At 44.8% G+C, this 19,931-nt stretch overlaps 1 protein-coding gene across 3 annotated transcripts in view; it reads right to left on the bottom strand.

Moving 5' to 3' along the window:
* The window catches only part of STRBP (spermatid perinuclear RNA binding protein), a 250,689-nt gene extending 233,691 nt beyond the window's left edge, over positions 1-16,998 (bottom strand). Inside the window, exon 1 of one of the 3 annotated variants that reach the window (XM_082263345.1) lies at positions 16,891-16,998. The gene's annotated coding sequence lies outside the window, so the exon portion shown is untranslated. The remainder of the gene's footprint in view (positions 1-16,890) is intronic. The other 2 variants (XM_082263344.1, XM_082263343.1) reach the window with 2 other exon arrangements.
* Positions 16,999-19,931: the final 2,933 nt, after the last annotated feature.

Here is a 19,931-nt window from a genome sequence, read left to right on the forward strand (position 1 = left end):
ACCCCTGGAAGATTTTACCCCCTTCCTGACCAGGGCCTATTTTGCGATTCGGCACTGCGTGACTTTAACGGACAATTGCGCGGTCGTGCGACGCTGTACCTAAACGAATTTGACGTCCTTTTTTTTTCCCCCACAAAGAGAGCTTTCTTTTGGTGGTATTTGATCACCTGTGCGATTTTTTAATCACGCGCTATAAACAAAAAAAGAGCGTCAATTTTGCAAAAATAACAATATTTTTCCCTTTTTTTTATATGAAATTCCCCCCCAAAAAAAAAATGTAAAAATCAAAATTTTTTAAAATTTTCGGCCAATTTGTTTTATGCTACATATGTTTGGTAAAAAAAAAAAAAAATCGCAAAAAGCGTATTTTGATTGGTTTGCGCAAAAGTTATCGCGTTTACTAACAAAGGGAAAGATTTTTGTCATTTTTGTTGTTTTTTTTTTTAACGCGTAATGGCGGCGATCTGCGATTTTTTTTGCGGTACTGCGACATTGCGGCGGACAGATCGGACCCTTGACTGACATTTGTGACACTTTTGGGGTTACCAGTGACATTTCTACAGTAATCAGTGCTATACATATGCACTGTTACTGTAAAAATACACTGGTTGTGAAGGGGTTAACTTTATTTGGGAGGGAGGGGCTGTGTGTGTCCCTAGGGGCGTGATTCTAACTGTGATTGGCTGTGGCTTGAGCTGTAAGGACACTGATCAACGGATCTACATAGTAGATCCATGTGATCAGTGTCTTTGCAGCAAGGAGAATGACAGGCAGCTTGTTTACACAAGCCGCCTGACTTTCCTCCCTCTCCCCCGCCGATCGCCGAGTGACCGGCGGACATCGGGTCCGCTGGTCACACGCGCGGGGGGGGGGGGGTCCGTGACCACGCGGGAGCGCGCCTCCGGGGGCGCGCACTCGCTCCCTAGTCTCTCACAAGTTTGTGACGTAGCCCTACGTCACTTTGCCTGTGAGGGGCTGACTGCCGACGTAGATCAGCGTTAGGCAGTCGGCAAGTGGTTAAGGTTGCACAGCGCCGAATCGCAAAAAGTGGCCCAGACGTAAGACAGCAAAATCCTCCGGTGGTAAAGTGGTTAGAAAAAAAAAAAAAGAATATATATATATATATATATATAAAATTGGATTATATTTGACTTTTTAATTAATAGCATGAATATGAATTTGTCGGCCATTATCAGGACCTTTAGCGCCAGAAAAACGCATCCCTTTCAATTCTACACTGGTCTGTTGTGGAACTTTTCCGTTGTGTTAAAAATCTTGCTTGCGGCATTTTGGATCAGTTACAAAAAAAAAAAAAAAAACGCGCCTCCCCATTGAAAACGTAGCAATAAGGCACCCGTGTTATTTTTTTTTTTATGCGGTTATTGAGTCACATGACCTATGAAAAACACAACAAGCACAGGAAAATTGTGGCAAAATTGCGGTATAATCACAGCCTTTTTTGCGCCATTATCGGCCCCTTTTTCTCTTATCAGCAAAACGCCGAAAACATCATTTTCGGCCACTTTCACACTTCTGCGACTTTGGACTTGGGCCATTACAAGTAAAAAAAAAACATTACATTAAAAAAATAAAAATGACACAAAAAATATCCCCTAGTTTGTAGACGCGATAACTTTTGCTCAAACTAATCAAAATACGCTTATTGAGATTTTTATTTTACCAAAAATATGCGGTAGAATACAAACAGGCCAAAACTGACAAAGAAATTCGATTTTTTTTATGTATTTATTTATTTTTTATTAGATGTTTTATAGCAGAAAACATGCCGTTTTTATTAAAAAGAAAATAAATCTAAAAAAAAAAAAAAAAAAAAAAATACCACCCAAAGAAAGCTCTATTTGTGGTGGGAAAAAAAGAACATATATTTTATTTGGGTACAGAGTCACATGACCACGCAATTGTCAGTTAACCACTTAAGCCCCGGAAGATTTTACCCCCATTCCGACCAGGGGGTATTTTGCGATTCGGCACTGCGTGACTTTAACGGAGAATTGCGCGGTCGTGCGACGCTGTACCTAAACGAATTTGGCGTCCTTTTTTTCCCACAAACAGAGCTTTCTTTTGGCGGTATTTGATCACCTGTGCGATTTTTTGATCACGCGCTATAAACAAAAAAAGAGCGTCCATTTTGCAAAAATAGCAATATTTTTCCCTTTTTTTTATATGAAATTCCCCCCAAAAAAAATGTAAAAATCAAAATTTTTTAAAATTTTCGGCCAATTTGTTTTATGCTACCTTTGTTTGGTAAAAAAAAAAAAAATCGCAAAAAGCGTATTTTGATTGGTTTGCGCAAAAGTTATTGCGTTTACTAACTAAGGGAAAGATTTTTGTCATTTTTGTTGTTTTTTTTTTTTACGCGTAATGGTGGCGATCTGCGATTTTTTTTGCGGTACTGCGACATTGCGGCGGACAGATCGGACCCTTGACTGACATTTTTGACACTTTTGGGGTTACCAGTGACATTACTACAGTAATCAGTGCTATACATATGCACTGTTACTGTAAAAATACACTGGTAGTGAAGGGGTTAACTTTATTTGAGAGGGAGGGGCTGTGTGTGTCCCTAGGGGCGTGATTCTAACTGTGATTGGCTGGGGCTTCAGCTGTATGCAGAGTGATCAACGGATCTACATAGTAGATCCATGTGATCATCACTCATACAGAGAGGAGAATGACAGGTGACTTGTTTACACAAGCTGCCTGACTTTCTCCCTCTCCCCCGCCGATCGCAGAGTGGCCGGCGGACATCGGGTCCACCGGTCACACGCGCGGGGGGGTCCGTGACCACTCGGGAGCGGGAGCGCGCCTCCGGGGGCGCGCGCTCGCTCCCTAGACCCTCACAAGCTAGTGACGTAGCCCTACGTCACTTTGCCTGTGAGGGGCTGACCGCCGACGTAGATAGTCGTGCGGCGGTCGGCAAGTGGTTAAAGGAACGCAGTGCCAAATTGCAAAAAATGGCCTGGTCAGGAAGGGGGGTAAATCTTCCAGGGCTTAGGTGGTTGTTAAAAAAAAAAAAAAAAGTCATTTTTTTCCCCCCAAAACCGCCGCGCAAATACCGTGTGACATAAAAAAATTGCAAAACACGCCAATTTATTCTCAAGGAGCCTCTGCTTTAAAAAATATACACTGCTCAAAAAAATTCAAGGAACACTTTTTAATCAGAGTATAGCACCTAGTCAATTACACTCCTGGGATATTGGTCTGGTCAGTTAAGTAGCAGAGGTGGTTGTTAATCCGTATCAGCTGCTTTGGCGTTAATGAAATTAACAACAGGTGCACTAGATGGGCAACAATGAGACAACCTCCAAAACAGGAATGGTTTTACAGGTGGAGGTCACTAACATTTTCCCTACTCATCTTTTCTAACTGTTTGTCACTAGTTTTGCATCTGGCTGGGGTCAGTGTCACTACTGGTAGTATGAGGCGATACCTGGACCCTATAGAGGGGGGTCAGTGTCACTACTGGTAGCATGAGGTCATACCTGGACCCTATAGAGGGGGGTCAGTGTCACTACTGGTAGCATGAGGCCATACCTGGACCCTATAGAGGGGGGTCAGTGTCACTACTGGTAGCATGAGGCCATACCTGGACCCTATAGAGGGGGTCAGTGTCACTACTGGTAGTATGAGGACATACCTGGATCCTATAGAGGGGGGTCAGTGTCACTACTGGTAGTATGAGGCCATACCTGAACCCTATAGAGGGGGTCAGTGTCACTACTGGTAGCATGAGGCCATACCTGGACCCTATAGAGGTGGTCAGTGTCACTACTGGTAGTATAAGGCCATACCTGGACCCTATAGAGGGGGTCAGTGTCACTACTGGTAGTATGAGGACATATCTGGACCCTATAGAGGGGGTCAGTGTCACTACTGGTAGTATGAGGAGATACCTGGACCCTATAGAGGGGGGTCAGTGTCACTACTGGTAGTATGAGGCCATACCTGAACCCTATAGAGGGGGTCAGTGTCACTACTGGTAGCATGAGGCTATACCTGGATCCTATAGAGGGGGGGCAGTGTCACTACTGGTAGCATGAGGAGATACCTGGACCCTATAGAGGGGGTCAGTGTCACTACTGGTAGCATGAGGAGATACCTGGACCCTATAGAGGGGGTCAGTGTCACTACTGGTAGTATGAGGAGATACCTGGACCCTATAGAGGGGGTCAGTGTCACTACTGGTAGCATGAGGAGATACCTGGACCCTATAGAGGGGGTCAGTGTCACTACTGGTAGCATGAGGCCATACCTGGACCCTATAGAGGGGGTCAGTGTCACTACTGGTAGTATGAGGACATACCTGGACCCTATAGAGGGGGGTCAGTGTCACTACTGGTAGTATGAGGCCATACCTGAACCCTATAGAGGGGGTCAGTGTCACTACTGGTAGTATGAGGCAATACCTGGACCCTATAGAGGGGGTCAGTGTCACTACTGGTAGTATGAGGACATACCTGGACCCTATAGAGGGGGGTCAGTGTCACTACTGGTAGTATGAGGCCATACCTGGACCCTATAGAGGTGGTCAGTGTCACTACTGGTAGTATGAGGACATACCTGAACCCTATAGAGGGGGTCAGTGTCACTACTGGTAGCATGAGGCCATACCTGGACCCTATAGAGGTGGTCAGTGTCACTACTGGTAGTATAAGGCCATACCTGGACCCTATAGAGGGGGTCAGTGTCACTACTGGTAGTATGAGGACATATCTGGACCCTGTAGAGGGGGTCAGTGTCACTACTGGTAGTATGAGGAGATACCTGGACCCTATAGAGGGGGGTCAGTGTCACTACTGGTAGTATGAGGCCATACCTGAACCCTATAGAGGGGGTCAGTGTCACTACTGGTAGCATGAGGCTATACCTGGATCCTATAGAGGGGGGGGCAGTGTCACTACTGGTAGCATGAGGAGATACCTGGACCCTATAGAGGGGGTCAGTGTCACTACTGGTAGCATGAGGAGATACCTGGACCCTATAGAGGGGGTCAGTGTCACTACTGGTAGTATGAGGAGATACCTGGACCCTATAGAGGGGGTCAGTGTCACTACTGGTAGTATGAGGAGATACCTGGACCCTATAGAGGGGGTCAGTGTCACTACTGGTAGCATGAGGCCATACCTGGACCCTATAGAGGGGGGTCAGTGTCACTACTGGTAGCATGAGGCCATACCTGGACCCTATAGAGGGGGTCAGTGTCACTACTGGTAGTATGAGGACATACCTGGATCCTATAGAGGGGGGTCAGTGTCACTACTGGTAGTATGAGGCCATACCTGAACCCTATAGAGGGGGTCAGTGTCACTACTGGTAGCATGAGGCCATACCTGGACCCTATAGAGGTGGTCAGTGTCACTACTGGTAGTATAAGGCCATACCTGGACCCTATAGAGGGGGTCAGTGTCACTACTGGTAGTATGAGGACATATCTGGACCCTATAGAGGGGGTCAGTGTCACTACTGGTAGTATGAGGAGATACCTGGACCCTATAGAGGGGGGTCAGTGTCACTACTGGTAGTATGAGGCCATACCTGAACCCTATAGAGGGGGTCAGTGTCACTACTGGTAGCATGAGGCTATACCTGGATCCTATAGAGGGGGGGCAGTGTCACTACTGGTAGCATGAGGAGATACCTGGACCCTATAGAGGGGGTCAGTGTCACTACTGGTAGCATGAGGAGATACCTGGACCCTATAGAGGGGGTCAGTGTCACTACTGGTAGTATGAGGAGATACCTGGACCCTATAGAGGGGGTCAGTGTCACTACTGGTAGCATGAGGAGATACCTGGACCCTATAGAGGGGGTCAGTGTCACTACTGGTAGCATGAGGCCATACCTGGACCCTATAGAGGGGGTCAGTGTCACTACTGGTAGTATGAGGACATACCTGGACCCTATAGAGGGGGGTCAGTGTCACTACTGGTAGTATGAGGCCATACCTGAACCCTATAGAGGGGGTCAGTGTCACTACTGGTAGTATGAGGCAATACCTGGACCCTATAGAGGGGGTCAGTGTCACTACTGGTAGTATGAGGACATACCTGGACCCTATAGAGGGGGGTCAGTGTCACTACTGGTAGTATGAGGCCATACCTGGACCCTATAGAGGTGGTCAGTGTCACTACTGGTAGTATGAGGACATACCTGAACCCTATAGAGGGGGTCAGTGTCACTACTGGTAGCATGAGGCCATACCTGGACCCTATAGAGGTGGTCAGTGTCACTACTGGTAGTATAAGGCCATACCTGGACCCTATAGAGGGGGTCAGTGTCACTACTGGTAGTATGAGGACATATCTGGACCCTATAGAGGGGGTCAGTGTCACTACTGGTAGTATGAGGAGATACCTGGACCCTATAGAGGGGGGTCAGTGTCACTACTGGTAGTATGAGGCCATACCTGAACCCTATAGAGGGGGTCAGTGTCACTACTGGTAGCATGAGGCTATACCTGGATCCTATAGAGGGGGGGGCAGTGTCACTACTGGTAGCATGAGGAGATACCTGGACCCTATAGAGGGGGTCAGTGTCACTACTGGTAGCATGAGGAGATACCTGGACCCTATAGAGGGGGTCAGTGTCACTACTGGTAGTATGAGGAGATACCTGGACCCTATAGAGGGGGTCAGTGTCACTACTGGTAGTATGAGGAGATACCTGGACCCTATAGAGGGGGTCAGTGTCACTACTGGTAGTATGAGACCATACCTGGACCCTATAGAGGGGGTCAGTGTCACTACTGGTAGGATGAGGCCATACCTGGACCCTATAGAGGGGGGTCAGTGTCACTACTGTAGGATGAGGCCATACCTGGACCCTATAGAGGGGGGTCAGTGTCACTACTGGTAGTATGAGGAGATACCTGGACCCTATAGAGGGGAGTCAGTGTCACTACTGGTAGTATGAGGCAATACCTGGACCCTATAGAGGGGGTCAGTGTTACTACTGGTAGGATGAGGCCACATCTGGACCCTATAGAGGTTGCACAGGCAGTCCAACTCCTTCAGGATGGAACATCAATACGTCCCATTGCCAGAAGGTTTGCTGTGTCTCCCAGCACAGTCTCAGGAGCATGGAGGAGATTCCAGGAGACAGGCAGTTACTCTAGGAGAGCTGGACAGGGCCATAGAAGGTCCTTAACCCATCAGCAGGACCGGTATCTGCTCCTTTGTGGAAGGAGGAACAGGATGAGCACTGCCAGAGCCCTACAAAATTACCTTCAGAAGGCCACTGGTGTGAATGTCTCTGACCAAACAATCAGAAACAGACTTCATGAGGGTGGCCTGAGGTCCGACGTCTTCTAGTGGGCGCTATGCTCACTGCCCAGCACTGTGGAGCTTGACTGGCATTTGCCATTGAATACCAAAATTGTCAGGTCCGCCACTGGCACCCTGTGCTTTTCACAGATAAGAGCAGATTCACCCTGAGCACATGTGACAGACGTGAAAGGGTCTGGAGAAGCCGTGGAGAACTTTATGCTGCCTGTAACATCGTTCAGTATGACCGGTTTGGTGGGGGGTCAGTGATGGTCTGGGGAGGCAAATCCATGGAGGGACGCACAGATCTCTACAGGCTAGACAATGGCACCCTGACTAACAGTTATCGAGATGAAATCCTTGGACCCATTGTCAGACCTATGCTGGTGCAGTGGGTCCTGGGTTCCTCCTGATGAATGACAATGCCCGGCCTCATGTGGTGAGAGTATGCAGCCAGTTCCTGGAGGATGAAGGAATTGATACCATTGAATGGCCCCCCATGCTCGCCTGATCCAAATCCAATAGAAAATCTCTGGGACTTTATGTTTCGCCCATCCGACAATGCCAGGTTGCACCTCAGTCTGTTCAGGAGCTCAGTGATACCCTGGTCCAGATCTGGGAGGAAATACCCCAGGACACCATCCGTCCTCTCATTAGGAGCATTCCCCGACATTGTCACATTACTCAGTCCATACCAGTATAGATCCTAACACATGACCCAGTCCAGACCAGTATAGATCCTAACACATTACCCAGTCCAGACCAGTATAGATCCTAACACATTACCCAGTCCATACCAGTATAGATCCTAACACATTACCCAGTCCATACCAGTATAGATCCTAACACATTACCCAGTCCATACCAGTATAGATCCTAACACATTACCCAGTCCATACCAGTATAGATCCTAACACATTACCCAGTCCATACCAGTATAGATCCTAACACATTACCCAGTCCATACCAGTATAGATCCTAACACATTACCCAGTCCATACCAGTATAGATCCTAACACATTACCCAGTCCATACCAGTATAGATCCTAACACATTACCCAGTCCATACCAGTATAGATCCTAACACATTACCCAGTCCATACCAGTATAGATCCTAACACATTACCCAGTCCATACCAGTATAGATCCTAACACATTACCCAGTCCATACCAGTATAGATCCTAACACATTACCCAGTCCATACCAGTATAGATCCTAACACATTACCGAGTCCATACCAGTATAGATCCTAACACATTACCCAGTCCATACCAGTATAGATCCTAACACATTACCCAGTCCATACCAGTATAGATCCTAACACATTACCCAGTCCATACCAGTATAGATCCTAACACATTACCCAGTCCATACCAGTATAGATCCTAACACATTACCCAGTCCATACCAGTATAGATCCTAACACATTACCCAGTCCATACCAGTATAGATCCTAACACATTACCGAGTCCATACCAGTATAGATCCTAACACATTACCCAGTCCATACCAGTATAGATCCTAACACAGCACCCAGTCCATACCAGTATAGATCCTAACACATTACCCAGTCCATACCGGATCCCTCTCACCCGGACCCCTCTGAGTGAAGGAGAAAAGATGGATGTGCCATGTAAGTGAACAGAAGGACAGAGCCATCCCAGGGTTCCGGGCTCCATATCTTCCCAGTAACCATCATTATCACTGAAAATGTTTCCAGAATAAAACGCAGATTTCATTTTTGTTATCGCACTTTGGATGGAGAGTGCACTGTGGAATCATGTGATGTGGGGGGGTAATGTGTAGAGATTGAGGGGGGAGGGGCTGTGTACCGGCTGTGGTGGTTCAGGGGGTCTGTGTTCTGGGGGGGTGAAAGAAAATTATTTTTTCTGGGGGGGGGGGGGATTTGTGCAGGAAGAGGTTATATGGTAAATGGGGAGTGGATTTCTGCTAGGTTTTCTTTTTTTTTTTGGTTGGGGGGATTTGTAATAGTAGGGATGACTTGGGCTGTTTGTGCTGGGAGGGGGAGAATGTGTACTCAGTAGGGAAACTTGGGGGTGGAGGATTTGTGCTAGGAGGGGATTATTTTCTTAGGGGGGGGGATTTGTGGTAGTAGGGATGCCTGGGGTTTTTTTGTGCTAGGAGACAGGTGAATGTGTGCTCATGGAGGAAATTTGTTGTGCTAGGATTTTTTTTTTTTTGGGGGGGGGGGGGAATATGTACTCAGAGGGGAAATTTGAGGAGTGAAGGATCTGTGCTAGGAGTAGTTTTTTTTTTTGGGGGGGGGGGGGGGTGTGCTAGAAGAATTTTGTTTTGGGGGGGAGGGAGGGGATTTGTGGTAGTAGGGATGACTAGGGTTGTTTGGGCTAGAAGGGGGAGCATGTGTACTTGGAGGGGAGATTTGTGCTAGATTTTTTTTTTTTTTTGAGGGGAGGGTTTGTGCTAAGAGATTATTTTTTTTTGGGGGGGGGGGGAGTGGTAGTAGGGATGACTAGGGGTTGTTGGTGCTGGGAGGGAGAGAATGTGTGCTTGTAGAGGAAATTTGAGGGGTGGAGGATTTGTGCTAGGAGAAGATTTTTTTTGGTGGGGGGGGGGGGGGGGGGAAGTGGTAGTAGGGATGACTAAGAATTGTTTGTGCTAGGAGGGGGAGAATGTGAGCATGGGTACTTGGAGGGGAGATTTGTAGTAGATTTTTTTTTTTTTTTTTTTTGGGGGGGGGGGGGGGGGTTGTGCTAGGAGATTTTTGTTTTTTTTTGGGGGGGGGGGTGGAGTGGTAGTAGGGATGACTAGGAATTGTTTGTGCTAGAAGGGGGAGAATGTGAGCATGTGTACTTGGAGGGGAGATTTGTAGTAGATTTTTCTTTTTTTTTTGGGGGGGGGGGGTTTGTGCTAGATTTTTGGGTTTTTTTTGGGGGGGGGGGGGGGAGTGGTAGTAGGGATAACTAGGAGTTGTTTGTGCTAGGAGGGGGAGAATGTGAGCATGTGCACTTGGAGGGGAGAGACTTGTGGTAGATTTTTTATTTTTTGGGGGGGTTTGTGCTAGGAGATTTTTGTTTTTTTTTTTGGGGTAGGGGGGGGGGATTTGCAAAAAAAAATAAAAATTCAGTCTTTTTTTTGTTTATATAATAAAATGAATTAAAAAAAAAAAAACACAAAAATAATGAAATACCACCAGAATAAAGCTCTATTTGTGTGAAAAAGAATATCAGTATTATTTGTGTAAAGCGTTGCATGACCGCGCAATTACCAGTTACAGTAGCGCAGTGCTGAATAGCAAAAAAAAATGGCCTGGTCATGAAGCGGTGGGGGGGGGGTGAAAAACTCGGGAGGTCAAGTGGTCAATACTGCTTTAAGTATTCTTTGCACAGGGATTTCTCTTAATTCACTCAACATGCGACCCCCCCCCCCCCCCCCCATGTGTGACAAGATCCCAAAGTTTGAAGTGAATGGATCATCAGTTCAAGGTTTAGTCTTATGTGCCAACAATGTAGCGCAAAAAAAAAAAGTATGTGATGACAGCGGGAATACAATGATAAAAACAAAAAAATATCTTTGAATATCAAATCATTCGATACGAGCAAATAAAATAAAAAACCGATGTCCTCATCAGATTCTACTTCAAAGAACAGACGACTTCCATCATCATCCAGCCTGTGATGGACCTGATGAGATCTAAGGAGGATGCAGAAGATGTTACATTGTTACCAGCCGTGTGATCCCTCCAGCAATCCCTCTGAACATAGAGAGTAAATATAACCCATCCAAGACACGGATCTCTGAGTACAATTCCCTATCACTGGAGGTCATAGGAAGTTCCAACCAACGAGGAGGACTCTGCTCGTCCATTCCGAGGGTCAGATCCTCGTCACCCCCCAGGAGGACTTCTCTCTGTACCCTCAATACACATCCTATAATAAGAGGCTGGCTGGGATCTCTGCCATTTGTATTCTCCCCCCGTGTCACACATTCCGGTGTAACTGATTAAACTTTGTGCTGCTCCCTACACGGCTCCACTAATTATTCATCTCTGGAGGGAAACAGAGCAATCTCCCTAAATGTTTCATGGAGTCACTACAGAGCAGATCCATTCCCAGAGAGAGGGGGAGGGGGCAACATCATCAATATTCAACATGTGACAACCACACACACAGGTAGATGTGCAATATAAACCCTGACAACACAACATATAAACCCTGACACACAAAACACAACACCGACCCCCATCTACGCAAAACACAACACCGACCCCATCTACGCAAAACACAACACCGACCCCCATCTACGCAAAACACAACACCGACCCCCATCTACGCAAAACACAACACCGACCCCCATCTACGCAAAACACAACACCGACCCCATCTACACAAAACACAACACCGACCCCATCTACACAAAACACAACACCGACCCCATCTACACAAAACACAACACCGACCCCATCTACACAAAACACAACACCGACCCCATCTACACAACACACAACACCGACCCCATCTACGCAAAACACAACACCGACCCCATCTACACAAAACACAACACCGACTCCTCTACGCAACACGACACCGACCCCATCTACACAAATCGTAAACTGCATCTACACAAAACACGACACCGACCCCATCTATGCAAAACACGACACCGACCCCATCTACACAAAACACAACACCGACCCCATCTACACAAAACACAACACCGACCCCATCTACACAAAACACAACACCGACCCCATCTACACAAAACACAACACCGACCCCATCTACACAAAACACAACACCGACCCCATCTACACAAAACACAACACCGACCCCATCTACACAAAACACAACACCGACCCCATCTACACAAAACACAACACCGACCCCATCTACACAAAACACGACACCGACCCCATCTACACAAAACACGACACCGACCCCATCTACACAAAACACAACACCGACCCCATCTACGCAACACACAACACTGACCCCATCTACACAAAACACACCGACCCCATCTACGCAAAACACAACACCGACCCCATCTACGCAAAACACAACACCGACCCCATCTACACAAAACACAACACCGACTCCTCTACGCAACACAACACCGACCCCCATCTACACAAATCGTAAACTGCATCTACACAAAACACGACACGTACCCATCTACACAAAACACAACACCGACCCCATCTAAGCAAAACACGACACCGACCCCCATCTACGCAAAACACAACACCGACCCCATCTACGCAAAACAAGACACCGACCCCATCTACACAAAACACAACACCGACCCCATCTACACAAAACACAACACCGACCCCATCTACACAAAACACAACACCGACCCCCATCTACACAAAACACAACACCGACCCCCATCTACACAAAACACAACACCGACCCCCATCTACACAAAACACAACACCGACCCCCATCTACACAAAACACAACACCGACCCCATCTACACAAAACACGACACCGACCCCATCTACACAAAACACAACACCGACCCCCATCTACACAAAACACAACACCGACCCCCATCTACACAAAACACAACACCGACCTCATCTACACAAAACACAACACCGACCCCATCTACGCAAAACACAACACCGACCCCCATCTACGCAAAACACAACACCGACCCCATCTACACAAAACACAACACCGACCTCATCTACACAAAACACAACACCGACCCCATCTACGCAAAACACAACACCGACCCCCATCTACACACAAAAAACACCACACCGATCCCATCTACGCAAAACACAACACCGACTCCTCTACGCAACACAACACCGACCCCATCTACACAAATCGCAAACTGCATCTACACAAAACACGACACATACCCATCTACACAAAACACAACACCGATCCCATCTACACAAAACACAACACCGACCCCATCTACGCAAAACACAACACCGACCCCATCTACACAAAACACAACATAGCAATTTTTAAATATCTCAATGGGGATCTAGGCTTAGAAGAAAAGCTGTTCAGTCGCAGGGATTGCATGAGGACTCGGGGGCATACGATGCGATTAGAGGAGAAGCGTTTTAACCTCAGGCAACGTGGGGGGTTCTTTACTGTTAGGGCTACAAGATTGTGGAATTCTCTACCACAAGAGGTGGTTTCTGCGGGTAGTATGGTGGCTTTCAAAAGACTTCTAGACTTACATCTCAAGGATCAGAACATTCGGGGGTATGTGAGATGAGTACAGCCACACACACCTACACAGGTTGAACTGGATGGACTATTGTCTTTATTCAACCTCACCTACTATGTAACTATGTAACTATATGTAACTATGTAACACAGACGCCATCTACGCAAAACACAACACCGACCCCATCTACACAAAACACAACACTGACCCCATCTACACAAAACACAACACCGACCCCATCTACACAAAACACAACACCGACCCCATCTACACAAAACACAACCCCAAAAATAATAAACCCCATCTACACAATACACAACACTGACCCCATCTATACAAATTATAAACTGCATCTATACAAAACACAACACAGACCCTTCTAAATAAAACACAACATAAACCCCATCTACTCACAAAACACAACACCGACCCCATCTACACAAAACACAACACCGACCCCATCTACACACAAAACACAACACCGACCCCCATCTACACAAATCCCATCTACACAAAACACAACATACACCCCCATCCACACAAAACACATACCCCATCTACGCAAAACACAACACCGACCCCATCTACACACAAAACACAACACCGACCCCATCTACACAAAACACGACACCGACCCCATCTACACAAAACACAACACCGACCCCCATCTACACAAAACACAACACCGACCCCCATCTACACAAAACACAACACCGACCCCCATCTACACAAAACACAACACCGACCCCATCTACGCAAAACACAACACCGACCCCCATCTACGCAAAACACAACACCGACCCCATCTACGCAAAACACAACACCGACCCCATCTACACACAAAAAACACCACACCGATCCCATCTACGCAAAACACAACACCGACTCCTCTACGCAACACAACACCGACCCCATCTACACAAATCGCAAACTGCATCTACACAAAACACGACACATACCCATCTACACAAAACACAACACCGATCCCATCTACACAAAACACAACACCGACCCCATCTACACAAATCGCAAACTGCATCTACACAAAACACGACACATACCCATCTACACAAAACACAACACCGATCCCATCTACACAAAACACAACACCGACCCCATCTACGCAAAACACAACACCGACCCCATCTACACAAAACACAACACCGACCCCATCTACACAAAACACAACATAGCAATTTTTAAATATCTCAATGGGGATCTAGGCTTAGAAGAAAAGCTGTTCAGTTGCAGGGATTGCATGAGGACTCGGGGGCATACAATGCGATTAGAGGAGAAGCGTTTTAACCTCAGGCAACGTGGGGGGTTCTTTACTGTTAGGGCTACAAGATTGTGGAATTCTCTACCACAAGAGGTGGTTTCTGCGGGTAGTATGGTGGCTTTCAAAAGACTTCTAGACGTACATCTCAAGGATCAGAACATTCGGGGGTATGTGAGATGAGTACAGCCACACACACCTACACAGGTTGAACTGGATGGACTATTGTCTTTATTCAACCTCACCTACTATGTAACTATATGTAACTATGTAACACAGACGCCATCTACGCAAAACACAACACCGACCCCATCTACACAAAACACAACACCGACCCCATCTACACAAAACACAACACTGACCCCATCTACACAAAACACAACACCGACCCCATCTACACAAAACACAACACCGACCCCATCTACGCAAAACACAACCCCAAAAATAATAAACCCCATCTACACAATACACAACACTGACCCCATCTATACAAATTATAAACTGCATCTATACAAAACACAACACAGACCCTTCTAAATAAAACACAACATAAACCCCATCTACTCACAAAACACAACACCGACCCCATCTACACAAAACACAACACCGACCCCATCTACACACAAAACACAACACCGACCCCCATCTACACAAATCCCATCTACACAAAACACAACATACACCCCCATCCACACAAAACACATACCCCATCTACGCAAAACACAACACAGACCCCTTCTAAATAAAACACAACATAAACCCCATCTACTCACAAAACATGACACAGATCCCATCGACACACAAAACACAACACCGACCCCATCTACACAAAACACAACACTGACCCCATCTACACAAATCATAAACTGCATCTACACAAAACACGACACTGGTCCCATCTACACAAAACACAACCCCAACCTCATCCACAAAAATAATAAACCCATCTACCCACAACACAACAGAGACCCCCATCTACCCACAACACAACACAGACCCCCATCTACACAAATCACACAACACAGACATCATGTAGTACCAATACAGGATAAAGCACGCACATCCAGGGATACAATACGACAACGTCCGCCTTCACCATACAGGAGACAGGAAATGTCATCAGTTATTCACTCCGACACAAACTATCAATGACAACACAACCCGAAGAAATGAAAGTTCACAGGACGGAGTGGTTGGTGTGGTGTCAGTCACCCGGTACATACATGAGGATTACATCTCCGTCCGTCATAATCAGAGAAATGATCATCAGTTATCAATATCCCACAACACAAACTTTACTTACCTGGCATAAACAACACTACACACACTATACTAATATATATTCTATGCACCACACACTATACTATACACTACACTCTATACTATATATATTCTATATACTACAATCTATACTATATATATTTTATACACTACACTCTATTATATATTCTATAGACCACTCTATACTATATATATATATTCTATACTCTACACTCTATACTATATATATATATTCTATACTCTACACTCTATACTATATATATATATTCTATACTCTACACTCTATACTATATATATATATTCTATACTCTACACTCTATACTATATATATTCTATACTCTACACTCTATACTACATATATTCTATACACGACGACACCAGAAATCTGCAACAATGCAACAATGATAATGGAAGATTCAGCATCAAAAGCAATACAATTCTATATTTAAAATTCCAACAAGCGGCCAAGCGATTTTCTTTCTAAGATTTGAGCAATGGATTGGAACCTCCAGGAAGATCACCGAGAATCCGGAATGGTCCTGGAAGATGTCACACACCTTCAGACATCCATACACAGCGCACATCCTCAGAGGATCAGGTTGCTCAGTAGTATGACACACACCGCAGTCCGCCAAGGACACAATGTACTGGAGGTGAATGAGGACCGACACAAAGTACCAGAAATCACACAAACATCCCCAAACCACCGCTCTTCACGCCAAGGATTTGTAGCGTTCCGCGTCCTCATCACATTCCTCCCCCCCCAAACGCCTGATGTTCCTGGCGTCCCTGGACCATTCCCCCCCCCCCCCCCCCTCCTGAAGCACCCAGCATTGTTTCCATCGCACGGTAAACAAACCTCAGAAGGTACCTGAGCGCTCGCAGGCTCCATTCATTCCACACGCTCATCTCAGCACCGTCTGTCCCGCAGCAACGTGAGAAACTGACTAGAGGCTGAGGGACACCATCTGGCAGACCTGATGGAGGGGGGGGGGGGGGGGAGGGAAGAGTGCGCATGTGCAGGGAGAACAAATCCCTATTCATCAGAGAGAGAGAGGTACTCCGGAGAGAGGCCACCGACTACAAACAAACAAGCCTGGACCACAGATAGGTAACTACACATCCCGGGAGCAGCGAGGACGCAGGACAACACCGAGCCATTCACAGGGATGATTCTATATACACTGCACCCCCATATATTATACACACTGCACCCCCATATATTATACACACTGCACCCCCATATATTATACACTGCACCCCCATATATTATACACATTGCATCCCATATATTATACACTGCACCCCCATATATTATTATACACACTGCACCCCCATATATTATACACTGCACCCCCATATAATTATTAAAAACACTGCACCCCCATATATTATTATACACATTGCACCCCCATTATACACACTGCACCCCCATATATTATACACATTGCATCCCATATATTATACACACTGCACCCCCATATATTATACACACTGCACCCCCATATATTATACACACTGCACCCCCATATATTATTATACACACTGCACCCCCATATATTATTATTATTAACACATTGCACCCCCATATATTATTATACCTGAACCCCACACTGCACCCCCATAATATTATTACACACTGCACCCCCATATATTATACACACTGCACCACCCCATATATTATTATACACACTGCACCCCCATATATTATTATTATTATTATTATACACATTGCACCCCCATATATTATTATTATACACACTGCACCCCCATATAATATTATACACACTGCACCCCCATATATTATTATTATTATTATTATTATTATTATACACATTGCACCCCCATATATTATTATTATACACACTGCACCCAATATATTATACACTGCACCCCCATATATTATACACACTGCACCCCCATATATTATTATACACACTGCACCCCCATATATTATTATTATTATTATTATTATACACATTGCACCCCCATATATTATTATTATACACACTGCACCCCGATATATATTATACACACTGCACCCCCATATATTATACACTGCACCCCCATATATTATTATTATACACACTGCACCCCCATATATTATACACACTGCACCCCCATATATTATACACACTGCACCCCCATATATTATTATTATTATACACACTGCACCCCCATATATTATTATTATTATACACACTGCACCCCCATATATTATTATACACACTGCACCCCCATATATTATTATTATTATTATTATTATACACATTGCACCCCCATATATTATTATTATACACACTGCACCCCGATATATATTATACACTGCACCCCCATATATTATACACACTGCACCCCCATATATTATACACACTGCACCCCCATATATTATTATTATTATACACACTGCACCCCCATATATTATTATACACACTGCACCCCCTATTATATTATTATACACACTGCACCCCCATTTATTATACACACTGCACCCCCATATATTATACACACTGCACCCCCATATATTATACACACTGCACCCCCATATATTATACACTGCACCCCCATATATTATTATACACACTGCACCCCCATATATTATTATACACACTGCACCCCCATATATTATAATTATACACACTGCACCCCCATATATTATTATACACTGCACCCCCATATATTATTATTATACACACTGCACCCCCATATATTATTATACACTGCACCCCCATATATTATTATTATACACACTGCACCCCCATATATTATACACTGCACCCCCATATTATACACACTGCACCCCCATATATTATTATTATACACACTGCACCCCCATATATTATACACTGCACCCCCATATATTATTATTATACACACTGCACCCCCATATATTATACACTGCACCCCCATATTATACACACTGCACCCCCATATATTATTATTATACACTGCACCCCCATATATTATTATTATACACACTGCACCCCCATATATTATTATTATACACACTGCACCCCCATATATTATTATACACACTGCACCCCCATATATTATTATTATACACACTGCACCCCCATATATTATTATTATACAGGGATATGGAGTGCTACCCCTCCGTGCAAAACACTCCAAAACACTCCTATATACGGGGGTCAGAGGTCAGGGTGGATGAAGAATAATAAAAAGAACAGGAAGTTTTTATATATTCATAAAAGAGACAAGAGGGTCAGAGGTCTGTGTGTGTGTATATATATATATATATACACACAAATGATAATAAAGAAGAATGTTAGGAGGTCCATATATAAATGTATAATAAAAGACTAGAGGGTCAAAAAAAAAAAAAAAAATTATATATATCATTTTTGTTTTTTGACCCTCTAGTCTTTGATTATACATTTATATATGGACCTCCTAACATTCTTCTTTACAATGGTTTTGTGTATATTTTATATATATATATATATATATATATATTATATATACACACATACATACACACACAGTATATATTATAAATAATAAAACAGAAAAGGGTTAGATGTCCATATATATAAAAAAAAAAAAAAAAAACAGTATTAAAAAGTATAAATATGTAATAAAAAAGTTACACACACACATTATATATACTGTATATACTAGAGGGTCAAAGTGTGTATATATAAATGATAAGAATAATGAAAGAAGGTCCATATATACAGTACAGACCAAAAGTTTTTCATTCAAAGAGTTTTCTTTATTTTCATGACGATGAGAATTGTAGAGTCACACTTCAAGAGGAGTCACCTGAAATGGTCTTCCAATCTTCCAACAGTCTTGAAGGAGTTCCCAGAGATGCTCAGCACTTGTTGGCCTTTTTGCCTTCACTCTGCGGCCCAGCTCACCCCAAACCATCTGGATTGGGTTGAGGTC

Source organism: Pelophylax lessonae (genome assembly GCF_965119305.1).
Source record: "Pelophylax lessonae genome assembly, chromosome: 7".
NCBI classification, from domain to species: domain Eukaryota; kingdom Metazoa; phylum Chordata; class Amphibia; order Anura; family Ranidae; genus Pelophylax; species Pelophylax lessonae.